We start from the raw sequence: 20,060 nt of genomic DNA on the forward strand, positions 1-20,060 counted from the left end.
GTTGGCAAATGCAGGCTGGGATCTGTGATGGCTGGGCTGTGTCCCGGACACAGAGCCTTTCCCATGGCTCCTGAGAGCCTGGGGTCAGAGTGAGAACAGCCTTGCCTGGGTTCCTTCATCCTCACCTGCTCACTGGCAGGTGTGCCTGCTATCCAGGGGCTCCCACAGTCCTTGGGCCCTTCAAGTTCAGAGCACAGGAGAACATTGAGTCCTTTCTCCTGGACCTCCTGTGTAAAACACCAGTGCCTTCTGAGGTGACCCGTGCCAGGAGATGTCTCCCCCTCCAGGGAGCACCCTTCGGAGAACTGTGTGACTCAGCACACCTTGCTGTGAGCTTGCGGGGTTCCGGCTGTGATCTCTACAAAACGAGACAAGCGATGGGCTTAGCGACAGAAATGACAGAACTGATTCCAGGGCAGGGCTGGGGGGAGGGAACAGGGGAAATTGAATGTGACCTCAAACAACTAAGTGTGTGCTGGGGCTGTTACTAAAATGGGGAAACCAGGAGTTACCTACCAAGGGTTGAATTCCAGAGTAAATGGTGGACATGAGGCATTTTAAGATGCCATTTGCCATCTGAGTTATGAATTCAAAGAGGCACTCGGGTCTATGAGCCTGGGGCTGAGTTGAAGGAGCCGGACTAGAGATACACGTTGGGAGTCGTCATTCTTAGCTGGTGTTCACAGCCTTGCATGTGGATTAGCTCACCTCCAGAGGTGCAGACTGAGGCTGAGGGAGGAAAGGGCTGTGCTTGTGCTGGAGGAAAGCCCAGATCACGCAGTTTGGTGTGTCAGTCAACATCATTTGGGATTTTCAGAGCAATGCCATTAATCCATAAGGGGCTGGGGGGCCCTGCCTCCCAGGAAGAAATCTGAAGGGAGGGTCATGGCCACGTGTGCATCTCAGGAAGACTCAGAAGCCGCAAGATCTGGGCAGGATGCCACGTCAGAAGCTGGAATTGCAATGGGGAGTGGGGAGAAGGTAGTCACACTCACCTGTGAGGGAGGGAGGGAGGCATGGGGAGCCCCCACCCCAGCTTACTCGCTTTCCCATGGACAAAAGGCGATCAGACAGAGGATCTGAGGTAAGAGGGGCTGGGGGTTGGGAGGGGAGCCAACCTGGAGATGGTGGTTGGACAATTCTGGAATACTCTCCCTGCAAATTAAACTTAAAAAAAAAAAAAAGAAACTCTTAAGAACACGGATAGTGACTAGGAAGGACGCAGGTTTTTGTTTTTGTTTTTGTTTTTGTTTTTGTTTTCTGGCCTCCTAAGGGTAAGGCTTGTACCTGGGGATACACAGAAGAATCGGGCTGTCTCTTTCAGGGGCTTGACCCTTACCGGGGGGAACAGTGCAAGTTTAAAGGGGGAGAAGGGCAGCGGAGGGAAACTAGCCAGGCCCCGTGTCAGGTACCAGTCAGCCTCACTACTTGCGTGTTGCATTCACCCCCATGCCTCCCAGGTGGGCGGTGGCAGCCCCCTTTTGCAGATTGGGAAGCCTTCTCAGAGGGGTTAAGGAATTGGTCCGTTTAGCGGCTAGTCAATGCTGTAGCAGGATTCAAGCAGGGCCTTGTCAGACTTCAAGGGCGAGTTTTCTCTACTAATTCCGGTACCTCCCTGTTGTACCTGGAATGGTGAAGTGGGTCAGTTTTGGAGTCTTTCAGAAAAAGTGCGATTTAAGTGCCTCAGGACTGTTTCACAAAACTCAGTGTTCTTTGATGGTTCGGAATCACCGCAGTGCTTTTCGCCCCACAGAGGTAAGGTCTTACTCCTTGACGATGACGTGGTTGCAAATGACGTACAGGTGCAAAACCAGACTTAGCTTCTGAAGGGAAACTCTCCAGTTCTCCCTTGATCGGCTTTCTTCCGCGGGATGTAACTGTGCTGCAGCGTAGGTCTGAGCTTTCCATATGGAGTGAGGGTTTGGTATCCATGTTAGCATAAAATGATCAGATGGAGAAAATTGAAGTTGACAGTTTATTTCTGGGTTTCACTGGACAAGATCCACTATCGGTTAATGGCCCAAATAGCATATGAAATTGAGTACAGAACTTTGCATTTCTTACTTTCTACTTAGAGCTGTCTTCCAATGTAAGGTTGTCTGCTTTGGAACTTCAGCTCCACCGCCAGGGCGCCTGTCAGTGTGTTGGTGCGATTGCATTTACACAGTGTATGTAATCTGGGCTTCCTCAGTCCCAAATGCTCCAGTGCACAATCATGGGCTGTAGTCATCCAAATACTTCTACAATATATGATGCCAGAAAAAAATGAGACAGACAGAAATTGCCTTTATCAAAGTTCCTTTGGATTCTAACTGCAAACTGTTGTTAAGCAGCTCTGGTTTCCTTTGGATATGAATATATACATTTCTTTGCATGTAACTTGGTTTTTGGAAACACCACACTCTGGCTTTCCACGAGCCACAAAAATAGTAGCCAAATTGCACACGTATGAAACATTTTGTTCTTTTTCCTGAGAAAGACTCCTTGAATTTGGGACTTGGGCTGTGATTTTGCTTTTTGCTCCTCCCACCCCTCTTATCATCCCTCACTCCTTCTTCCCACGTGGCCTTCAAGAGTTCGTGTTCTCCAAGGAGCAGGTGGACAAACACCAGTTGGTCACCATGCAGTGCTGCTATAGAGGGAGCCCAGCCAAGAGCTAAAGGACATCATCAGAGAGGACTTCCTGGAAGAAATGGGCTCTACATTCAGTTGTGAGGACAGAGTAAGAGTCAGCCAGGAGAAGGCATCAAGAGGATGGCTCAGGTGGCAGGAGCAGCCCGGGTAGACGCCTGGAGGCTTGTGGGGTGGGGACTTGGGGAGAGTGCCCTGTGTGGTCCAGGGCGGAGGGTGCCCCTGCTGGGGAGGACAGTGGAGGGGGCCTGGGGTGGAGGGCTTTGGAGGAGCTTGGGTTTTACTAGAACTGACAGAGAAGGTAGTGAAGGGTGTCAGCAGGAAGTGACCCTCAGGAGAGATCCTCCTGGTTTTGCTTCTGATGTTCTACAGAAAGAAGGGGTCGGGACAGGAGAGAGCAGCTCTGTCTGTCTCTTAGAGACCCACTGCTTCATTCACTTATTCATAACATGCACACTTCTGAGTGTCTAGGGGAGAGGGGTCGACCGACAGTAAGCTAAATGTACTTGCTTCTTGCGAGCTTAGCAGTGTCAGAAGTTGACTCAGCGTAGACTGTTCTAGGAACACAGCAGGTGAACCTAACCCAAAGCATGGGGGTTGGAGGCAGGGAAGGCTTCCTTGAGAAACAGAGTCAGAATCAGCACGGAGGCGAGTGGCATGTAGCTAGGCATCAGGTCAGGGGGCCCCTGAGGTCACTGGGGACCTGGGTACTGCGGTGAGGCTGGGCAATGAGGGCCAGGGGCGGGGGTGGGGCTAGAACTGTGCCAGCGATCCTCGGAAGTGTTTGAGTGGAGGAGTGATGTAATCAAATTTGTGCTTTGGGAAGATTGCCAGCGCTAGCTTGCTTGCTCGCTGTAGCTCTCTCTAGCTCTAGCACTCACAGGCTGGGGAGGTGACCAGTAGGAGAGGGCATCGGGGCTGCTTGGGGATGGCCCGGGCAGTGCAGATGCAGTGTCTCCTTATGGGGAGGGCTTGTCAGCGTGGCCGCCCTAGTGGCTCCTTGTGGCTGGAAGAAAGCAGATGGTGGAAGCCAGGATGACTTTCCTCTTCTCTCCTTCCCTGCCGTGTGTGATGATCTTAGCTCAGCCAACATTTGGAACAGAAGAGCTAAGTTCCAGGGTAGCCCAGGACTTCGTTGAGCTCCTTCGAGTGAGATCTGATAGGATTTAGGTCTGTGTTGAGATCTGCATGTTCAGTTAGCCAGAAACGTCCCGCCTTTTGGTTTTCCATAGGGGTTTTTATTCTTGCTAAAGATTGCTTTCTTGGTGAAAAAAAAGTGAATATAGCTGCTGTTTTTCTAAAAAAAATCTTATCTTTAAAGAAATTTAATATTCAAAAGAATAGGACTATTTTGAAATAATAAAGGAAGGCTTCTGTGTAGTTTCTTTGGTTTCAGAGTTGACACGGGGTTAGAGCCTTTGCATTACTTAATAGCACATCCTTGTCACTATTTAAAGAGCAGTTAGTGAGCGCCCCAGGCCCCACCTCTCAAAGCATCATTAAACCTTGCTCTGAAATAGTGAGGTCATAAAGGTCTTGTTTGCCGAAGACAAACGGTTTATAATATGCAGCATAGCTCTTTTTAGAAAATAATAGGTTAAAAGTTAAGAAAGTGCAAGGTTTTTTTTTTTTTTTTTTAAAGCTGAAAGCTAAACATTCTTGTGCTAATGTTGTGACTGGAAATTTTGAAAAGAAAAATCCTACCGTAATATTATCTACATGAAATACATATATGCCTATCACGTTTGAAAAATAACTGCACAGCGGTTTTTGAAATTAGGACCATTCCAGCTCAGATACTGGCAGTGATGCGTAGCTGGTTTTCAATTTTAGAGTCTTAATTTGCCTTCTTAGCCTACTTTTTTTTTTTTTTTTTTGGAGTGAGAAGTTTGAGTAGTGCTTTGCCAGAGTGATTTTGGGGCAGACGTCGTGCACCATCAGTGAGACATTTTTGTGCATTTTACTTTTTGGACATCACCAGGGCGCATGTGGAAACACGAGGGGGTTTGTGCCTGCAGGCCGGGATGCTGCAGGACTCTCTGGTCCATCACGATTTGTCCTGGAGCTGCTCCGGTCAGTGAATGACTTTCTGTGGCTTGGAGGTAAGGTGATCTGAATGCAGATGATCAGATGTGTAGTTAAAGTGCTCTTACTTGAAATAAGAGAAAACCTAGCAACATGGCTCTAAAAATACAGGATGAAGGAGGAGAACTGGCTGAGCTGCTTGCAGTGGGGAGTCTTAGGTGACTCCCTCACCATGATTCCTGCCAATATCCACCCCAGCACTGCACGGCAGTCCTGCCAAAGCAGGCGAGCCCTTTGCTCAGAAACGCACTGAATTTCCTTGTACCTCTGTGTGTTGGGTTTTTTTTAAGCGCATCTTGGCCTTTGCTTCGAATGCAATTTTTTTTAGGCACCTCTTACACCCATTCTTTCAGACCTCGTCCATACGTAGCTGCTGAGTGGATGAACAGAATATAATATCTCCACGTAGTGGAATGTTATTCAGATGTAAGAATGAATGAAAAAGAAAAAAAAAGGGGAAGATGAAACAGCCCACTTGCTCTGGGAAGTCCACCCTGACTACTCAACTCGCACTTTTCCCTTTGATACCCCACCCCTTATACTTCTCTCAATTTGATAGTAGTTACTGCCTTCTAATAAACTATAACCTTTTAAAAAAAAAATGAGACGCTAATACCAATTCGATATGGGCAAGCCTTGATAACAGCATGTTAAGTAAAACGAGCCAGACACAAAAGGCCACATATTGTTGATTTCAGTGATCTGAAATGCCCAGAATAGGCACATTCAGAGGCAGAGGGCAGATGATGCTAGCGAGGGGCTGGCTGGACAGGGGGATGGGGAGTGACTGCTAATGGACAGGGGATTTCTTTTGGGGTGGAGTGTTCTGGAAATAGATGATGGTAAGGGCTGTACAACCGTGAGCATACAGAAAGCTGCAGAATCGTACCTCTTGAAGTGGGCGCGTTTTATCATATGTGAATTATATGTCAATTTAAAAAAAAAAGCTGAAAAAAAAGAAATCCTCAGGCAAAGGGCAGCCTCTCCCGGGCCCGCCCCGCGGTGGGGTCTGTCAGTCTCCCTCTGGGCTGGAGCTGCCTGTGACATGGTTTTCTCCTGCAGGGACTGTCTCCTGGAGGTGGGAGCGGGAGGCAAGGTCCATGTGTCTCCATCATCTAGCATGTGGTAGATGTTCCCTAAATGCTTGTTAATAAATGCTCTGGGAGTAAGGACTAAAATGGGGCACTTTCCTGGAAGAAGCTGACAGCTCAGAGCGCCTGCCAACCACTTAGGATAAATACGGGTCAGAGTGAAGTAATGAAATTCTCTAATAGAAGTTTAACAACGAGCTGTAGTACACACTAAGTAGAAGAGATTCTTGAATGGACTTACATTTCCTAATTTGGCTTCTTAAAGAGGAGAGAGAAATAAAAGTGGGAAAGAGAAGAAATCAATGTAAAAGAAAAGAGAAAACATGTAAAAATAATTAAGCTGAATGAGAAAAGCAAATGATAGGAGCTTGAGTACGTTGTATTGAAAGAGAAGTCTGTAAATCCTCGTGACTGATGGCTGGAGGGTAGCTGTGAGATTGGGCACTTCTCCAGGATGAGAACCCACCTGGGACCCTGACCCACATGGTGGTGAGGGGCTGTCAGCTTCCTGCAGAGAATGGTGTCCTGTGTTCTTGGCCTCTCACCTTCAGTCCATCGGAAAAGGACAGTGGAGCTTCCCGGGGGCTCCATGACGTGCGACACCACAGCAGACGGAGCGCAGAAGTGGATGTGGGGACCAGGCTCACTTGTGTTTAACCAGATGGGAAGGAAATTTTAGAAATGTTAAACTATGCCACTCTTCTGGCGTTTTGTTTCAGAAAGTTGTTATCCTTCATAAAAATTTAACATTTAAAGGGCTTATTATTTTAATAGGAATGAATACATAAAGTTTTAAATCCTTCTCTATTTTTCGTCTTCTTTTTTTAATGGAGGTACTGGGGATTGAACCCAGGACCTCTTGCATGCTAAGCTTGTGCTCTATTACTGAGCAATATCCATCTCTACTAGTTTTATTTTTGAATGTGGTAAGTATCTGTAGGTGTAACCTGCACACAGACAGAAAAGCACTATTTGAGAGCCTCAGTGGTTTTTCAGAGTGTCGGGGGGTTCTAAGACCAAAAAGTTGGAGGTTCGCGGAGCTAATGAATGCAGATGAAGACTGTAGCCCAGCTTGTCAGGCCTGTGGCTGCCTAAGGTTCTCAGGGTGGAAGTGCCAGTGACAGGAGAGCAAACGGTTGTAGCTACTAACAGTGGCCGCCTTTGAGAAGGAGGCAGGCCAGTTAGATATTTATTCCATGTGGGGCAGATGCATTTAGGGTGGAGGAGGTGGAAAGGTATTCTGGTCCTGCTTCAGGTGGTATTATTTTAAAACACTTTCATTTCGGGGCCCTTCCTGCTCCATCCCTCATCTCTCTGCAGTGGCAGCATCTGGCCTAGAGCCTGCTGCACAGAACGCACATTAAACTCTTGGTTAAATGAAGGACTGGACGGCCTGTTTCACGTGTGGGCTCAGCCCTCAGTGGAACCCTGAGCATCGTGAGATTCTTCCGTGTTGCCAGCCTTGACACGGGCGTGCAGAGCAGAAAAGGTGGCAATTCCTGTTTGTAACAAAACCAGAGATCTGTGGGTTTGATCTTTGGGGGAAAAATTGGCATTTCCACGTAATCAGACTGTCCAAATCATTCTTAGTCACTGAAGTCTGAGATGAGGATGGGCCGTAATTTTGTTCATTGTGCTTTCATTTTAACGCCCAGCTGAGCCTGAGGGGCTGTGTTCGGCCTCTGTCATCTGTCACTGTCCTGCTGAGACTGGTTGCCAAGCTGGGGCTCAGAGGTTCCAGGGCAGCTCACTTCCTGCCGAGGCAGCCAACAGACACCGCCCAGGTAAGCTCTGCCCGTGCCTCTGTCCTGGGCTCGCTGGCAGTCCTTCAGCAAGCAGGAGTAATTTGCTACTGTCCCCTCTGAGTTAAGCTTGACTAATGTTTAAATAAATTATAAAATCCGTTGGGTCAAGAATCTTACACATGAGACGTTTTCTTCTGATTTTACTGAATATGCATCGATCTTATTGAGTCTTATTGAATGATAATAATGGATTACAGTCATTGGTTGATCTCTGGAACAGGTACATAACATTTCCTGGTAGATCGACCTTGAACTTCTGGGTCCTTTTCATCCTGTGTATTTGGTGAAGTTAATCCCAGATGTCAGTTTTAACAGCTGATTTAGCAGGCTGTTTCTTTGTTTCCTGGTTGACGAATTTCTCTTACTGAGTGAAGTCAGATTTGATTATATTCATTAGAACCTACAGAGAGTAAAGAATTTTTTTTGGAGGAACTGACCTGCAAATGATCGCTGAATGACTTTGACTCTTTGGGCCCCTAATGAATGAAATTGCCTTCAAAGGTTCAGGACGTAGCTGTCATATTGCACAGGTTGCAAAGTTAATAACAGAATGCGGAGATCCAGGTGGGACACAGAGCTGCCAGGTGTTTTTTAATCCATGAGTTTTTATTTATTTATTTTTTATAGATGATTCCCTCCAAGAAGAAAGCCTCTGATAGTAGGTGTGTATTAGATGAAGAAATGCTTTAAATTTCCTTTTCCCTGATTTATTCCATCCCCCACCACCAAGTGGTGCAGAGAACACTTATAAACCACCACTGAAGCTGCGCGGTGTGAACCTGGGTGCACTCTTTGTAGACCTGCTTAGATGAATCTGATGGTTCTTGAAGATAGTTCATCATTCTTCCTCAGGCCGTTCTAGTGGTCTCAGTGGGGTCTCAGCTACTGGAGAGGGAAGAGGCAGCCTGAGATGTGACAGAGGAGATCAGGTCTAGATGTCTCTGCTCCCCCTTTCCTGGGCTTGATTCTGACCTGAGGTCCCTCCCGTCAGTGTTCCCCCCTCTGTGTTTATCCCTTGCCGTCGTCTCTGCTGTCTTTGGGAGGATGTTCCAGCTTTCTAAGCCCCAGGTCCTCTGCTCCCTCTCTCTGGGAGTGCCTGTTGTGGGTGGTTTTGTTTTGTTGTCACCCTGCAATGTGAAGCGTCCTCATGTGCTGAGGCCGTTCTACTCATGTGAGCGGTGAGGCTCAGGGATTTTGCAGAGTCATGTTTCTTTTTCCCCCAGCTGAGTGTAGGTGAAAAAGGTTTAAGCTAGAGAAAGGGCTCTGTCTGCAGAAATTTCTTTATTTAGTTTTGCATGTTGTAAAAACTTGAGAGCTTTTTAATCATTGAAGACAGTCTGTGGGGGAAACAGTCAGTGAAGCCCAGGTGAGATCTGGAAAATCCGCACTTCCCTCACTGCCACGGGTGGTGACTTCACCCCCCTTCAGGCAGTAAAGGGCCCAGACCTGTGAACGGAGGTGAGATCATGAATACATATGTGTATCCGCTGCTTCACCTTGGGTGTTCATTTCAAGCTGAGGCAGTTTGTGGCTGCAGCCTCATCCTACATCAGGAATTTATGAGGAAGACCAGACAGGCTTGATTAGTGCAGTATGAAGTTTTCATGAAATCAATGTCATTCTAGTAAGATAGGGACTAGTTAAAGTGTCTTAAGCAGACAACCTTGAAGATTATTTACATAGAATGTGTATTTTTACACTCAGAATTCGTATTGCCATGTAACCCTCCACTAGAACTTTTAAACTTGAAGGAATCTGACCAGAACCACTAATTTAGAAAAATCAACATTAAATATTTTCAGGGAATAACCTTATCTCTTTTGTGATTGAAGAAAATTTTGATTTTTTTCTGTACTCTTAATAGGTTTTAAAATATCAAAACATTGATTTGACATGTCACTTTTTAAATGGAGAGAATAAAGTTTAAGCTGTTTTAATATGTAACTAAATATTTTTGTATTTCAGCAAACTGGTGTGATTTCCTGACTCTTTGGGAAGTATTTTGCAAGACACTTAGATTACCTACTGTTGGAAAAATGCAGAAGTGACTTTTATGAATATAGGCCTAGTACAGTTCTGTTGGTCTTTGATATACTGCAAGACATGAGGACTAGGAGAGCTCTGCTGCTGATTGCCAGAAGGACAGATGCCGGGTCTCAGTCTCCCCTCCTGTAAACTGAAGAGGCAATACTGGATTCTTTCCTCTTCTAAAATGAGTTTCCATGAACTTATGCCTTTTGTTTATATTCAGGAGTATTTACAATTTCAGATTAAATGCTGAATACCACTCCCTTCCCCGAAGCAGAAGTCAATATGTGCTAGATAAGTTTTTAGTTATCTGATTCTTCTTTCTTTTTTTTTTTAAATTTATTTTCCTGAGTTATAGTCGTTTATAATGGTGTACCAATTTCCAGTGTAGAACACAATTTTTCAGTTATACATGAACATGCATATATTCGTTGTCACATTCTCTTTCACTGTGAGCTACCGCAAAATCTTGAATATAATTCCCTGTGCGATACAGAATGTTCTTGTTTACCTATTCTATATATACCTGTCAGTATCTACAAATTTCAAACTCTCCGTCTGTCCCTTCCCACACCCCTCCTCCCTGGCAACCACAAGTTTGTATTCTATGTCTATGACTGTTTCTGTTTTGTATTTACATTCATTTGTCCTTTTCTTTTCTTTTTAGATTCCACATATGAGTGATCTCATATGGTATTTTTCTTACTCTTTCTGGCTGACTTCACTTAGAATGGCATTCTCCAGGAACATCCATATTGCTACAAATGGCATTATGTTGTCATATTTATGGCTGAATAGTATTCCATTATATAAATATACCACATATTCTTTATCCAGTCATATGTTGATGGACATTTAGGCTGTTTCCATGATTTGGTTATTGTAAATAGTGCTGCTATGAATATTGGGGTGCAAGTCTCTTTTTGAAGTAGGGTTCATTCTGGAGAAATGCCCAGGAGTGGGATTCCTGGGTCATATGGTAAGTCAATTCCTAGTCTTTTGAGGAATCTTCATACTGTTTTCCACAGTGGCTGCACAAATCTGCATTCCCACCAGCAGTTTAGGAGGATTCCCTTTTCTCCACAGCCTCTCCAGCATTTGTCATTTGTGGACTTTTGAATGATGGCCATTCTGGCTGGTGTGAGGTGATACCTTATTGAAGTTTTGATTTCCTTTTCTCTAATTAGTGATATTGAGAATTATTTTCATGTGTCTATTAATCATTTGTATTTTTTCCTTGGAGAATTAGTTGTTTATGTCTTCTGAGCATTTTTGGATTGTTTCTTTGTTTGTTTGTTTGATTTTTTTTATATTAAGCTGTATGAGCTGCTTATATATTCTGGAGATCAAGCCTTTGTCGGTTTCATCATTGCAAAAAGTTTCTCCCATTCTGTAGGTTTTCATTTTGTTTTCCTTATGCTTTCCTTTGCTGTGCAGAAACTTGTACGTTTAATTCAGTCCCATTTGTTTATTCTTGCTTTTATTCTATTGCTTGGGTAGACTGGTCTAGGAGAACATTTTTGAGATGTATGTCAGACAATGCTTTGCCTAGGTTTTCTTCTAGGAGGTTTATTGTATCTTGCTTTATCTTTAAGTCTTTGATCCATTTTGAGATTATTTTTGTGTATGGTGTAAGGGAGTGTTCTAGCTTCATTGCTTTACATGCTGTTGTCCAGTTTTCCCAACACCATTTGCTGAATTGGCTGTCATTGTTCCATTATACGTTCTTGCCTCCATTGTCAAAGATTAGTTAATGAAAAGTTTCTGGGTTCATTTCTGGGCTCTCTATTCTGTTCCATTGGTCCATATGTCTGTTTTTGTACCAATACCATGCTGTTTTGATTACTGTAGCTTTATAGTATTGTCTGAAGTCTGGGAGGGTTTTTCTTCCCGCTTCTTTCTTTTTCTTCAGTGATGCTTTGGCAATTCTAGGTCTTTTGTGGTTCCTTATAAATTTTATTATGATTTGTTCTAGTTCTGTGAAATATGTCCTGGGTAATTTGATAGGGATTGCATTAAATCTGTAAATTGCCTTGGGCAGTGTGACCATTTTAATATTGATTCTTCCAATCCAGGAACATTGGATATCTTTTGTTTTTATTTATTTCAGGCCCTACTGGGCTTAACATTCCTTCATTGTTTTTCCCCAATACTATAGCAGGCAGGTAGCATTGATGTGCCATCACTGCTTGGCTTATTTGACTAGATTGGGAGAGGAATGTAAATTTTAGTTTTCCATTGTTTTAATAAGTCTTTGACCCATAGATTTATCAGCAAGTCAGCAATATAAAGTTGTATCTTAGCTGTCTGACCATCAGGGCCTCGACAATCAAGGATCAGACTGCTACATTTTAGTCCCTGGGTTCTCCCTAGACCCACAACATCAATATTTGCTGGCTGCGTTGGCCATCGGCTCAGCAGTGAGTAGAATTAATGATAGAAATGTCCGCTCCAGAATCAATTAAGCCTCTGAAAGATTTTTCTTGTATTTTCACCTTATGGACAGGATGTGAATCCAGAATCTTTTTGGTTAAAAACACCCCCACCTTTCCTGTCCTTCCAAACCCTTTGTTTACTCGCACATTGTTGCCGAGACCTGCAGGGTAGTGTGGCAGCAGCGGCAGCTGAGCGGTTTTATTTCCTTTTTCTGCTTTTCATGGCTTTGTAGATGACATCAGAACCTTAATTTCTCCTGTATAATCACTATCTGTCACCCCAGTATGAACCCGGACACCTTGAGAAGTTAAACTCGATTTTCCTAATAACAGGCCCACTCTTCTGGGAGGAAGAGGTCCATACATTTCTGTTTCTATTAATGATGGTTCCTCTCCTGGCATGAGAATTAATGAATTTAAACAGGGGGTATCGACTGAGGCACTCCCTGTGGTTGCTGGGGATAATTCCATGACATTGGGCTGTAATCTTTGTTCACTCTGGCCTGTACAGGGAGCACTCCCTTTTGTCACAGGGCTGGGAGCGAGCCCCTTTTGAAGCTTTCCTGAAGCATTGTCTCACCCTTATGCAACAGAGACCACCTCCATTGATTTGCCCAGTGATTTCTTTTTCACATCTTGGACAGACTCCAGGAGCTTTTTCCTTTTTATTTCTCATAAAATTTCCTGGTGCAGTCTTTTGTTTAGTATTTCTTCATTCCTTTTTTGTATGACCAATTTTTCCACAATTAAAACATTTGCCTTGAAAAATTTTTCCTTATTTCAATCCTGCCATGGCTTGCAACATCATACTGGAATTAAAATTTCTGTTCCCACTCTCTGACACAATTTTATATATTCAGTCAATGAAGCCTTCCCTTTAAAGGGACCGATAGCCTTTTTGCAGTCCTTAGCATTTTCATAAGCAAGAAGTTGAAAAGTTGTGTTAGCAGCCTCCAGGCTAGTCTGCCAGGGAGATGGGAGCAAGATGACTAAAGCAGAGCATCCTGGGCAGGTCCCATACACCTGTCTCTGACACTGCCCCACCCCCAGACCCCTGACCTCACCAGGCAACCCTCCTGACCAGGAGACAAGCTAACCAGGAGACTTCCATCCCTTGAACTTGGGGAAGCAGATGTTGACCCCAAGCCAGGCCTCAGGGGAGATGGAAACCAACCCAGGAGCTCACACCCCACTTCTTATGCACATACTGAGAGTCCCTGCTGTGATAATGATGACAGTGGGGGTTGGAGGTGCCCAAGACCATACTGGGCACAATACTCAGTAATTATTTCATTTACTTTAACCCTCACAAGCCCTTTATGAAGTTGGTGCCTTTACTGTTTCCCTATTGGACAAATGAGGAAGCTGAGGTTGGAAGAGGAGTGACTTTTCTAATACTAATTACCGATGATGGAGGTGGGGCCCAGGTCATCCATCTCCAAAGCACAAAGACCTTAACACACAGAGGATCCAGGAAAATGGGCATAGAATCTGCTGGGAGACCCTTTTCCAGTTGGTTATTTCTTCATCTGGTTTACCAAGGTGTTTTCACGTTCTTACTTGAAATGTTAAGACTATCTTGACCTCCTTGCAAATTGCCAACTGGATAGAAGGTCAGATACCAGATGGTCCCATGGTCCCTCTGACTCAGTGACATTGTGAACTGCTATAAATAACAGCCAGATACCCTTCAATCTTCCACTTCAAGAGGCTAAGCCTGCAGATTATGTTCAGTCATTGAAAGTATAGGCTGTCTTCTCCCAGCTGACCTCCCCTTTGGTGGATATGTACAAAAATGATGCACATCCAAAACCAGGAGCTTGGGCTCCAATAATGACATAACTTATATGAATAGTATTTACATATTTTACATGCATTTCAGTAAACTGGTGAGTTTCCTAAACTCCAGGTGGTAGAAATGAAAACTTGCAACATAATGGAAAACTTTGGCACTGAAAAGTTGACTCACACTCCCTGTCCTACATAAAACTCTGTGCTTCTCAGGACACGATGAGGAAAACTGATGATGCAATAAGTGTAGTTCCTTCCCTAAAATAACTTGTGACTTCATTGATGAGATCATATATAAAGAAGAAAGCAAAACGCCAGCGTTAATACGTGAGTGCTGTGATAAGATCTGTAGGGATTGTCTCAGGCTGAGCTACCCAGGAAGCAGATCCTCAGACAAAAATTTGTGTGCGAGCCTGTTTTGGGTATGTTCTTAGGAAGCTCCCGGGGGGAGGCAAAGTGAAAAGTGGAAAATGCTATTTCAAGTGAAGACAAAAAAATTCACCAGCCCCCACTTAAACCATGTGGGCAGGCAGAAAAAGCCACCTTTCATATGGTTTCACTCATAGGAAACATCCAGGAGACGTAAAGACACCCAGAGAGGAAGAGGACTCGTGGTTGTCAGGGTCTGGGGGAGGGAGGAAGTGGAGTGTGTGCTTTGGATCCAGAATTTTACTTTGAGGAAAGAAATAGTGAGAAACTAGATAGTAGTGATGGTCGCACAGCATTGTGAATTCACCTAACGTTCCTGAACTGCACAATTCAAACGGGAAAAAGTCTATATTTTATTGCAAGGAACTAAAAACATAAAAATAAAGGATATCATAGAGGATGTGAGAGAAACAAATGAAACTAAAGAGAAACCAAATGAAAACAACTCCAGGGGAAGGGAAATCAATTTCAGGTGGGGAGGGGATTGATAGTGGGAATTTGGAGAAGGTGTGGGTGGGCGCAGAGGGGGCTCAGCCCCAGGGGGTGGTGATGCCTGAACTGGTTCTCCATTGCCCAGCGGTCCAGATGTAGGTTCGGGAGGAGCAGGAGGAGCTGCAAGATGGAGCTTGGGGTCTCCTGTTGGGTCCAGATAGTACTTTTTTTGGTCTCTGGCATCTTCCCCTGCCCCGCCTGCCCTCGATCTGTAACTGTTGGACATGGAGAGAGCTTTGAGTCTTGTGGGAGTGCTCATGCTGTGAGAGAGGAACAATTTACCCACGTACCACCCTTTCCATGTGTCTTTTCAGGAACAAAAATCTTCCCAGAGCTTTTCAGACACGTCCCACCCAGGAAGTGCCCACAGGATGTGTTCTATGACTGAATTCTTCCAGACAGGTGGTCTGAGGCCAGTGTTTGCTCTGGTCCCAACAGCAACCTCTGGGGATGCCTCCCTGTGTGGCCCAGCCCTCGGCCCTCCCTCACCTACACACATGCACCCAGCCCTGCCCTTCTCACTTTCGGGCTAGGCCTCTGTGGGCTCCTGGTCCTCCACCTGCCCCATAGGGAGGAGGGCGCGGTGCTCCAGGTTGGAGCCGGGTGTGCTGAGCTGCCCGTCAGCCCCGGGCAGGACCCTGGTGAGAGGCCCGGGTGGTGTCTGGGCAGGAGGCCTGCCCTGTTCACCTATGGGCCGTGGTAGTGGGGACACCTCCATGTCCAGATCCACCCGGAGCCTGTGCTGGCTCTCAGAAGTGTGGCGCACCAGCCCTTCACTCGGGGATGTGGAATGGGTGTCCTTGTCCACCAGCTGCTGTGGTGTCTGGCTCTGCAATGACAGTGACCAGCAGCCACCCTGGCCCAGAGGTCTCAGAGCCCTGCCCGCCCCGCACCACCCTGCTTTTACCCACTCGACCATCTGCTGCCACATCAGACTGGGACCTTGGTCAGCTCAGACAGTCATCTGGGAGGGAAGAGACACACCCAGAGGGCATGGGCTCCACCTCGGGCATCAGGGCCCTGCCCCGGCTCTCCACATCCCAGCCAGCCATCTTGGACCCGGGTTGTGGACGTGACCGGCCTCACAGGCCTCTGACTCATCCTCAGCCTGCTCTTGCTTGAGGCAGGACCCTCCCACCCCAACATGATGGCCCCATCTGCACCAGCCAGGAAAGGGCTGTGGGGCTACCCAGGTGGGATCTGAGTGGTCGCAAAGCCTCGGTAAGCCTGCCCTGGGGCTCCCTGTTTTACCTTTGGGTCCCTCTGGCCAAAAGGCCAGAGGCGCCCGGGGTGAAGATTCACCCAGTGTCAGCACCGATGATACAGTCCCTCGCTGCGGGCTTTCCACTGGCCGCGGCGTTGGGGTGTTGGGATGCAGCAGAATATCTCTGAGTTGCGCTGAGTTGACCAACCAAGTCAGCTGAGTAGGGGGCTCCTCTACAAAGTCGGTGTCTTGGAACTTGGAACTAGGTTCCAAGTTCTGTTGAGCTCTATTGTGAGGTCACTTCCTGGGGTCCCCTTCCCCAAGCTTCCTCCTGACACAAAGCTCCCCAAGGGCATTTCTGGGCTGCCGATGGCTCACTTCCCACCCCATGCCATGTCCACACACAGTGACACCAACTCAGCTCAGCCCATAGCCCTGGGGAGGCCTGGATGCAGCCAGGGCACCAGCTCTGGACACACCTCTGAGGACACAGCTGGGGTCAGACCCGGCTCCCCCCTCAGCAGTGCTGTCACCCTGGACAAGCCATGTGCCTTTCAGTGTCTCCCCAATCCCTCATCAGCATAGAGGGCATCATTCTGGCCCCTGCTTCCTAGGGAAGCCATCCTGTCTATAGACCCATAAATGTCCACTGCATATGTCATCCCAATGGGCTGGCATCACAGGGAGCTCATTCACGGACCTAGCAAAGGAAGGACACCTCACAGGGCTGGCAGAGTGCAGAGCACACCCTACACTGGCTGGGGTCTGCCCTGGGGAATGGGGAAAGTCACCCTTCTTGCCGCCTGCTTCCCAGCTCCCTGTCCCCACGTTGAAATTAAATACAATTCTGAAATTGTCCACTCTGGCATACAACCTAAGTCATTCTGTCATGTTCAGATTCAGACTCAGTGTCTCATCTGGGCCTCTAGGGTGAGCTGCCCCACAGTGTCTTCCTGCTTGTTTGCCTTCTGGTCACACGTCCTTGTGTGATCCCCACACCTTCCACTGCAGGGTGGATGGACATTGGGACCAGGTTCTGACATGTAGACTGACTTGTGAAAACGTGTATGACTTCCACACATTCCCAGCTCCAGTGTTCATTCTTTCTCTGTCTCTCAGTTCTCTGTCTCTTTTGTCTCTCTCTCTCTGTTTCTCTCTCTCCCTCTGCCTCTCTGTGTTTCAGCCTGTCTGTCTCTTTCCTGCATGTATGTGTGCATATGTTTACGTGTATATGTGTGTATTCATGTGTGTGTATTGTTAGGACCCAGGGCAGATCACTTCTGAAAATGCCTTGATGACATATTATGTGGTATTCATGTTACTGAAGAAAAAAAAATCTTTGAAAGTTGTGCAAACACTTTGGTGGGATCAGCTCTAAGGATCAGTACCGCTGGGGAAGGGATGCACCTGTGGCCCTTTGATGCGTCCTGCGCACTGTTCCCCCAAAGAGGAGCGTCTGTTCCCTCTTCCCTCCAGGGGACCTGCTGGGTCCTCTGCCTCCTCACGTTGTCACCAGGCTAAAGGCCTGCCAGTGCGATGGTGACCAGTGCTGCCTCCACAGTGTGTCCGTCTGCCTGTGTCCTCACCTGAGAGGTTGAGCATCTCGAGCACACTGGCCACCTTCACTGCCTCTTATTGGAACTGCCTGTGTGTGTTCTGTTTCTTTTTAGAACACTGGGTTTCATGAGGTTTTTGGTCCACAGGGATATGAAATCTTTCTCTGACCTTGGGTCATGAGGAAAGCTTTTTCCACGTTGTGGTTTGGCTTTCCAGCTGTCTTTCTTGGCCTTTGTTTGTTTTTTTGGTTTTGTTTGATTTGTTTTGCCACAGGAAGACCTAAGCATCTCCCTTTTGGCTCTGGTTTCATAATTAGAACAGCAGTGCCTACCCCCAGATGATGCACAGAGTTGTTAAAAGGGCTTTATTTTGTACATACCATCTTTAATTCATGTGGGTTTCCTTTCAAAATACAAACATGCTAATTCATGTAAACACAGACAAAAAAATCACCAGTCCCCTCTTAAGGTATGTGGGCACACACAAAAAGCCACCTTTTATATGACTTCATTAACAGGGAAACTCTAGGATAGGTAAAGACACAGAAAGAGAAAGGGGATTGGGGTTTTTCATGGGCTGGGGGAGGGAGGATGTGGGCTGTGCTTTGAATACAAGTTTTTACTTTAAGGAAGGAAATAGTCTGAAACCAAACAGTGGTGTTGGTCTCGCAGCATTATGAGTGCACTTAATGCTCCTGAATTGCAGAATTTTAAATGGGAAAAGGCTAAACTTTATTCTTGTAAACTTAAAACATATAACTAGATGTTACTCTAATAGAAAAGAATAAACCTGACTCCATATTAGATCTGTTCTTTTGTCTTTAACCCTGTACCCTGTCTTCTAGGCTCAGTCTTGCTGGCTCTGCACCTTTTGTAAAACATTGTTGCCTTTAGCCTCTCTGGTAAATGAAAGAGATTGTTCTCAAGGCTCTGACCTTTAAGCATATTAACACTTTTGCACTGATATAAAGACAATAAGTTGCCAAATAGAAAATAACTTGTTTTCTTAGATGTTTTGCAGGGGCGGCATGACCTGACCCACGTGGACAGCTATAGACCAAGAAAATGGTAGACTACGTCCTGGAGAACCATCTTCCCCATGTCAGACTTCAGGTTCCTTTTCTATTGAAAAGGGGAGGGGCTGTGGTTCGTTACTGCAAACTTCTTGGCGTAGGATTTCTTTGTTCTTGGAATCCTTTGCAGCTGTCCACGTGGGTCGGATCATGGTATCCCTGTAAAACCTCGAAGAAAGCAAAGGTTATGTTCTATCCTGCAACTTGTTATCTTTATAGGAGAGCAAAAGTTTTAATATCCTTAAAGGTCAGAGCCTTGAGACTAGGCTTTCATGCATATTTCAGGCTAAAGGCAACATTGTTTTACAAAAGGTGCAGAGCAGGCAAGAATAAGCCTAGATAACAGAAGACAGGTTTAAAGGAAAAGGAACAGACCTAATATGGATTCAGATATGTTCTTTTCTATTACAGTGCCTTTTGTTGAGAGGTAAGAGGATGTTTACAGGTGGGTCCTCCTCTGCCCCAGGCTGGGGTTCAGGCAGGAGTCCTTCCAGGTTCACCATGAATGTGGACTTGATCTCCTGCAGAGAAAGTAACAATTATTGGTGATTAAAATTGCAGTGAAAGTCCCTTCAATTGCCTGTAAACCATACCATGGCAAGAGACATCTCATAGGCCAGTCAACGGTCAGTCTCCCCTCATGCAAGGGACCAGCAACATGGCGGGTTCCATGGTGGCCTGGCCATCGAAGCTGCCTGCTTTGTTCTCCAGCCTTGGCTTCCTAACATGAACACTTTAAAAGCTCCCATCCCTCTTCCCTTTGGCCCAGTGTGAATGAACAAGGTCTCTGCAACCACATGGGCTGAGCCCACGCCATGCACACAGCCCTGTGCACACAGCCAACTGCCTGCTCTCCATCTCTGGGCTTAGCTGCACCCTCCAAACTCCCCAATCCCTGCAGGTCCGCATTCCCAGTGTTTCTGCCCTAGGGGTCTGGATCACCATCAGGACCATCAACCACCCCAAGTCCACAGGCGGGTTGCGGGCAGCCAGAGATCACCCTGACACTCAGACTCAGATGAGGCACAGTGCGCAGGGTTCAGGACACCAGGGTGGGAGTTGTATCTGCCTCCAGCTCGGCCCGCCTCACCCTGTGGCCTCAGACACTAGCTATGCAGGTGCACACTAGGCCAGAACCCTCGCTGGTGGCAGTCACCATGGGGACTGGAGTCCGGACTACCAAACCCCAACCACGGGGTGAGTGGTGAGAGATTCATCTCCAGGTAAGGGTGCACTAGGTGTGAGGGGGGAACCCGTGGTGAAGGGGGTACAGGCTGAGAGGTTACGTGCCGCTTAGAAGGAACTGACCCAGTTGAGGGGTTAGGGGGACCACTTCGGGATGTTGGAGGTCCTGTGGTGAGGCATGAGGGATGAAGTTGGGGTATAGGGGCCATAAGTTAGGACCTAGCAGGATGGAGTATGTGGCAGGGACCTCGGTGT

The 20,060-nt window shown here is 46.5% G+C and overlaps 1 long non-coding RNA gene across 2 annotated transcripts; it reads left to right on the top strand.

Moving 5' to 3' along the window:
* Positions 1-3,908: 3,908 nt before the first annotated feature.
* Positions 3,909-10,587, top strand: LOC135319972 (uncharacterized). 2 transcript variants are annotated; one of them, XR_010379097.1, is made up of 3 exons: positions 3,909-7,296; positions 7,463-7,591; positions 9,578-10,587. It is a non-coding gene; the product is annotated as an uncharacterized LOC135319972 (long non-coding RNA). The 2 variants fall into 2 exon arrangements; XR_010379098.1 differs by lacking the exon at positions 9,578-10,587 and adding an exon at positions 8,240-9,079.
* Positions 10,588-20,060: the final 9,473 nt, after the last annotated feature.

Source organism: Camelus dromedarius, chromosome 35, assembly GCF_036321535.1.
Source record: "Camelus dromedarius isolate mCamDro1 chromosome 35, mCamDro1.pat, whole genome shotgun sequence".
Lineage (NCBI taxonomy): Eukaryota > Metazoa > Chordata > Mammalia > Artiodactyla > Camelidae > Camelus > Camelus dromedarius.